The following is a 7,728-nucleotide window of genomic DNA, read 5'->3' as shown; positions in this document are numbered from 1 at the left end:
TGTCAAGAGATGAAGGAAAGATCCTTAAGAACATCTCGGGTTTGATGCCTTTGATAGACATGTAATCCTTGAAGGCACGGATGTGGTTCAAAGGGTTTTCGTGCCCCTTGAATTTAGGGATATCCGTCATATTGAAGTTGGTTGGCAATTTGGAGTTGACGGCCTCATACTTGCGATTATTCTCCCTATAAATGTCATCCCCTTTAAGGTACATCAATTGCTCCTCTAAGTATTGGAGTCTTTTCTCAGCTACAGTCATTCCCATGGGAGGATTTTCGTCCTTGGATTCACTCGCGAAGTCACCCACTACTTCACTTTCGTGAGGAGGCAATCTCTCCACTACGGCATAGATCCGACCCTCGATGGTGTCAAGGCGATCGATCATACACTTGGTCTTGAGTAACTTGGATCTGAGCTAGTGCGGCTAGGATTCGATCATTACCATCTTGAAGTTGGGGAGGTTCCTGTCGCTGGTTCCAGGCATCTTGAAAACTGGATAAGAGATCGATGACGAATCAAAACACGATCGACCATTCTAACACACTTGCTAAGAGAAGAAATGTTTTAACTCGTGAAGTGGGTGTGTGCCACTTGTGTTGAGTGAGCTTTGAAGAAAAGACAAAGTTTTGAAAATGTATATCCTAGTCAACTATAGTGTAGTCGTAGGAGTGGACTCGAATTGAGGTTTTGAAATGGGCTTGGGCCCGAAATTTTGACTCGACAAACGGACGGAGTTTTGACTGAGTTTTGCGCTAATCAATGGCCTCTTTTTTTCGAAAATTCTTGTTAAAAAAGGGTTTTGATTTTTTTTACAAAAATCGTCATGGTTTCGTTTAGAAATGGTGATCACGTAAGGTACAAACATTTATACAAGCATTATAACGGGATGCTGAGTGATTTTAAAAGGGTTTTGGTTTAAAGGGTGGGTTGCCATACCGAACCATCAAACCCGAAGTCTGTGAGAGGCTCGTACCAAACAAGAGTAAGGCCGATTCCTAGTCCATTTCCTCAAGTAGTGAAGGCCCTTGATACAAACAAGAGTAAGCATCATGGTATGGATGACGTCAATCGCTATCCATCCTTAGGCCCAAATAAGAATTAGGACCGTTTAGACGGGACGATTGGTCGAATGGGTTGGGTTGGGCCTATGAAGGCCGAATAAAACGGTCTAAGAAGACCGAGTTTTGAAAACCGACAATTGTCTTGTACAAATTATTCCCTAACCTTGTTCAAGTTTCACCCTTGGCTACACGTAAGTGTATTATCCCCAGCGGAGTCGCCAAACTGTGGACAGCGGGGGGGCCACGGGGGCGCTTGGGAGGAAGAGAACAAGCGTTTGCATTTGTTGGAGTCGCCACCAATTTTTATGGGAAATTGGAACCGTTCGAATACCTCGTGTCATGTCAAGACACAAAGTAAAGACATGAACACTAAGCAATCGTTACCCTTAGCATTCTATGTCTAGAATGACTCTCGTGGATGCCAATGAACACGGATGTTCACAGAGATCTGGAGTAAGGGGTGAGGGTACGTATTAGGAAGCTCTTTTGATCGAACACCTAATCCCGCCCGCCTCGATAGCGGCCTCTACTAATGATTAGGGACATCATCTATACTCGATATATCATCGGCTATATGCATGCAATGCAACATCCAAGTTTTAATCCTAGCATGTGAAGATTAACTAAGTCGGTTGACAATTAGTTTAGCAATCAATTGGGTCGAAGTAGGATTTAATGCTCAATTACATGTGAAAACATACAAATGATACAAAAAAAAAAAAGAAATACAATAAAGGAAAATACAATAATTACAATGGGTTCAATGATTTATGTCGAAAATACCTTTAAAACGGATAATTTGGGAAAAAGAATGAATAAAGAATTAACGAACAAATCAGAAGGTGATAATATGGTTAATAGTCAATTATACGTAAACTAATTAAACTAGGTCAAGCAACAACGGAGTTCAGAGACAGAACTCAACCTAGAACAGGCGCAGCAGGACTGCGCCCTTTGGAAGAGGTGCAGCAGTTGCTGCGTCTGTTCCAAGGGTGAGTTCTGGCTGTGAAGCCGGAACTGCAAATCGTTAATGCTCATGGGTTAATTTAAGGATTGATTAATAATATATACTCGGATGAAAGTTATTAATAGATTATTTACATGTGATTAAAGGTCATAAAAGCAATAAACATGGATGAGACGGAATATCTACAAGATTAATTATGGGTTATTAACGAATTAAACAAACTAATTAGATTAAACAAACTATTAATGACGGATTAATGACGAAAACGACAAAAGAAAGATGAAAATATATCAACGGTCGAATTCCAGAAACCCGATATGAACAAATCGAATTCCTACAACCCGGATTGAATTTAATGACGAAAACCCGCAAATATGAGATTATAAGGGATTTAAGCCGGATTTAATGACGAATTAAACAAGTGAATGAATGATAAATAAAATACATGAAATTATTAGACGATTGTATCGAAGAATTAGAGAGAACAAACGAAACAAAACAAAGACGAACGAATTACAGAGGACGAAGGAAGAAGAAAGGAAGCAGGAATTGCGGCAGCCTCACGAAGAGGCGCAGCAGGAACTGCGCTCCTTCAAAGAGGCGCAGCAGTTGCTGCGTCCTTTCTCGACGGTCTGTCTTCTGGAAATCCGTAAAAAGAGGTTTTAAAGCACGGTTTTAGAAATCGGTTTTAAGAGATGTTTTCGACATAAACCTTACATTAATGATGATACAAAAAGTAAAAAACAATAATAAAAGAGAGATTTACACCCTCAGACTTACATGTTTGACGAAACGAGATGAACTAAATTATCGATTAGTGATGCTCGACTCGAACTATAATGCAAATATGAAAGTGCCCTCGTAAGAGGAAAACGATTAGATTAATTAAGTTGATTAATTGTGGAGTTGGTCAAATTGGTCGGTCATGCAAACGAGGCTGGTACTCAGAAGGATCCGAGCTTACGTGGTCGAAAGTTCAAGCACGTAGACGCCAAAAAGTAAGAACAAAGGTCTAGAATGCAAAGGGAGAAGAGAAGGGCGGACACTCGCGTGAGAAATATGAGGAGCGAAGGCTCCTATTTATACTAAACACGTGAAGGAATTAGGGTTTCAGAGAGTCTTTGGAAGTGAATCTCGGAAAGATATAAAAAGGATATGAGGAAAACGCAGAAAAGGGCCTGGGAAGAGGCGCAGCAGCCACTGCGTCTCTTGGAAGAGGCGCAGCACCTGCTGCGTCTGTTCCCAAGTGGTTTCCTCCTGCGGAAGAAAGATTTCCGTGTTTAAGTTATGGTAGGACGGAATAATTTGGTTTTCCTTAATATTTTGTATGAATATTACGGGAAATTGTTTACCAAAGGATAAAGATTGTGAAATATTTATAAAAATATGGACTAGAAATATCCGGAACATTCCAGAACATTCTGACTCGGGATTTAACGGTTATCAGAAAATGAAGACGGTTTTAGGCCCAGATTCCAAATGTACTCTAATTACTGTCAAAACGACCGTATCGGCACGTAGATGACAACTAAGAGGTAGACATCAGTGTTTGAGCAATAACTTGACGATAAACTTACGAACTGTCACAAATCGTTCCGCGTACCAAACATGCGGCCCAATCATCACCGGGTGGTTTGCGAGAGGTGCAGAAATGAGGTATCTACAGGTAGTATTGACACAATGTATGTTGATAAAATGGTCTCATGATTACTTAATAGTTAAGTAGTCATTAGTGGTTAATTTGTATTATTTAACTGTTAAATAATTAAATTAATATTTAATTATGTAAGATAATTAAATATGAGACTTATAAGAATTTGTGAGACAAATGTCGGAAATCAAAATGGACTAAATGGGATCCATTTGGACCGAAATATATGAGGTCATGAGAGACCACTTTTGTCAACATTTGGTGGAAAAACTACATGTGATGTTCCTCTCAATTGTATACATTTGAGAGGTCTATAAATATCCCTTATTTTACATATTTGCATGTGTTAATTTTTAGACCAAAAAACCTCAACAACCTACCCTTTGGCCGGTATATACAAGGAAGAAAAAAGGTCCATTTTTCTTCAATTTTCTTCATCAAAGCTTAATCAATTTGTTGATCATAAAATAAAATATAATTCACAAATAATAATATACATTATATAATATTATTAGTGTAATAATATTACATATTATCTTATCTTTATTAATTCAGAAGACAATACTCAATCCAGGGCGTGCCACGTCATTAATTCAGTTTTTTTTGGAAATACATGTTATGGTGGGACCCGTTAGTGTGCAATGTATTTATTTCTTCAGCCGTCTATACAAACATGCGACAAATTCCGTCTTAGAACAAATACTATGAAATAATACTATGAAATAATTTTATTCATTCCGAATAAATGAAATTAAGGGCATATAAGCGGAATGAATTACAAATCGGAATAAATGAAACTAATTACAAATAAATGAATTACATAATTTTTAAAAAAATTAAATAATAATAAAATTACATAATTACGAGAATGAATTACATTTAATTACGGGATTGAATTACATATAATGCGAATAAATTATATGCATAATTTTTAAAAACTTGATAGTACGATATATTTTTTTAAAAAAAATATCCTTTGTTATTTCCTTTTAAACCATTTCATGTGAACAAGTATTTGTAACAAGTTTAAACATTAATTATGTAGATCGCTGATTTAGACCAACTAGATAAGTACAATAGAAATGCAAAAAAAAAAAAATATACATCCAAAAACATTAATACCGGGCCAAATACATACCCGTGCAATTTTGCACGGGTTTAAAACTAGTAAAGTTATTACTACAATTACCTAGTTAGCAATTCTAGTGATCTTTTGGGTTGATTCTTGGGTGCTACCAGAGGAGGTACTCTTCTTTGAGTACTAGAAGTTTTAGGAGGATCATCCAATTGTAATAGCTCAAGAACTACTAGTGCCCAAATTTGCCTTAATCAATGTAAGGAAATTTTCTCTTAAGATGGTTTTATACCATCTTCTAGTTAATTGTTTTGCATGCATGTAGATTTTGACCACCAAAAAAAATTAATTTGTAATTTTGATATCATAAGATGAGTTATAATAAGGTCTAAATAACTAACAAGTGGTATCAGAGCATTGTTACATACATGCATGTTGTCTTAAGACGATTTTAGTAATTTATGAGATAAATTAATAAAATTGATATTATGTTACTAAAATTAGTTCTATCACATAATATGGTCTTGCATGTAAATAATATTGTCTTAGGATGATATGGGACGAAAATTTGATTTTGTTATATTTTTCCACTTTTTATAACTTAAAATGGCATAAAATTGAATAAAAATGCATTAAAATTAATTAAGAGTTAATTAAATTGGATTGCATGTTAATTTTATGCATATTTATTTAGAAATAACCACATGCATGTTTTATTTATGAGATAAGTAGATACTTTAAGTTAATGTGATTAATTTAGATAGTTTATTGATTTTTATTTGATAAAAATTGGTAAATAATGGTTATTTTGTAAATAAATATTAATTTAATTTTTGGGCTCAAAATTTTTGAATTTTGAGCTCTTGGAAATTGTTACAAAATGTACAAAATTTTATTTTAATTTATTTCAATTTTTATGGTTTGGTTTAGAATTAAATCGTAAAAATTGCCGTTTTACCGATTAAATTATAAAATCGTTTTAAATAAATTTTAAAACCAAAAATTTTCACTTGCATGTCATTTTTGGTATAAGACCAGAATGTTCATGGCCTCGAAATTTATTTTTCCATAAATTTTATAATTAAATAAAAGTTTTCTATAATAATTGTGAATTATTATGTCTTTTTGTCATAATTTGTGTTTTAATACCATATTAATTCAAAATAATTAGTGAGAATAATTGTTTTGAAATTAGACCATATTAGTATCATTAGAATATCTTAAAATTGTTTTAAGAATTGATTATTAATTTGTTATTGGTAAAAATTCCGTCAAAGAAAGCTCAAATGATCGTTGTTGGTAAGTTAAACGATTTGGCATGTCATTTTTCGTAATGCTTTTTATTATTCATTTGGATGAATGTTTTATTTAGCATTATAATTATGTAATTTTTCCTAATATGGCCATAGGTAGAAGTTGGTATTTCCCGTAATGTAAGGGAATATCGATTTGTTTTGCAATTAATTGCGATTTCGTATCGCCTAATTTGTAATTAATTAATAGTTTTTATTTTAATTTTACTACAAATTATAAAATAGGATATTGTTATGTAATTTAATTATTAGTAATTACATGAAGCATCTAAAGACGGAGTTTTCATGAAGACAGTGTTTTCGGAAAGGCATTCTGAAATCCTAAAGAAGGAGGCCATTTTTATGAAGATTCTAGGGACCAAGGAGTTGGTTTCCAAAGTGTAATAATTTTAGTTAATTAGATTAACTAGGTGGCCATATTAGGACTTCTTTGTTTAATTATGCATTCATGCCAAATCGTCACTACATGTTTTATTTTTTGTTGTTATCGATTTAATTGTCTAGCATTCACCAATTTTGTTCACTTAAAAGTGATAGACAATTAAATTGATAAGATCTCTCACATTTGTTGGAAATTGAGATTAGCCTTACCAAATAATAGCACCTATGAATCCCTTCTTCATTAGAGGTAGGTTCGGATCACCGAGGTACACTCTTTTTACGTTGGGTAAGTAGGGTAATAAAGGTTATTACACGTGAAAATTGGTTGGACTCAACAGGATAAATATGGGTTGAATTGGCCCACCGTGCCCATATTTATTTCTGGGGCTAAAAGATAGATTTTAGAAAAATCCGTCAACCAAGAGTTCTAATAGTAGAATCAGTCAAGATTGTTGACTCACCAAATTTATATAAATATAGGTTGAATCGGTCCACCGTGTCCGTGTTTATATAAAATTGGATCTTGGAATCATTTATATAATTCAGTGGGAGATCAGTATATAAATGGGAACTTGTTAAATAGTTTCAAAAGTTAAATTTTTTTTTTGACGATAAATGTTAATCTTTCCTTTCATTTTCTTTGTAGTAATCACGATGACTTCTACTAGTGAAACCGTCACCATAGCTAGAGATTCATGGCTATGTTCTTTTATGGACAAATATGTTTTAAAAGCCGACGGTAGTAATTTTAAAGATTGGGAGGAACAACTTCGATTAGCTGCCGCAGGTGATGGCAAATTACGCTACCTTGTCAATCCCTCTCCCCGTTCGCCTAGTACTAGGGCCACTGCCGATGTAAGGGAGGCTTATTCTTATTATCAAAAGGAATCCGCTGCAATTAAAAATGTTTTGATTTTTTCAATGGATCCTGCTTTACAAAGGCAATGTGTCAAGTTTCGCGATGCGCATGAAGTATTCTCGAGGCTTTCCACTATGTTTTCTCAAGCCCCAAGGATAATTCAATATGACACCGCAGTTCGTTTCTTTGAGGCTAACCTCAAAGATGGTCAACCTGTAAGTTCACACGTACTTAAAATGATTGATTACGTGGAAACTTTAGAGGGGTTAGGATGTAAGATCCCCGACGAACTAGCGGTGGACCGAGTGCTCCACTCTCTCTCTCTCACGTCAAAGGGTTTACCCAATTTAGGGTAAATTATAATATGACGAACATGAGAAAGAGTTTACATGAGCTCCATTCTCTGCTTGTGCAAGCAGAG

The sequence above is a fragment of the Silene latifolia genome, unplaced genomic scaffold, assembly GCF_048544455.1.
Source record: "Silene latifolia isolate original U9 population unplaced genomic scaffold, ASM4854445v1 scaffold_243, whole genome shotgun sequence".
In the NCBI taxonomy this organism is placed as follows: Eukaryota; Viridiplantae; Streptophyta; class Magnoliopsida; order Caryophyllales; family Caryophyllaceae; genus Silene; species Silene latifolia.
Note: the sequence above shows the minus strand (reverse complement) of the source record.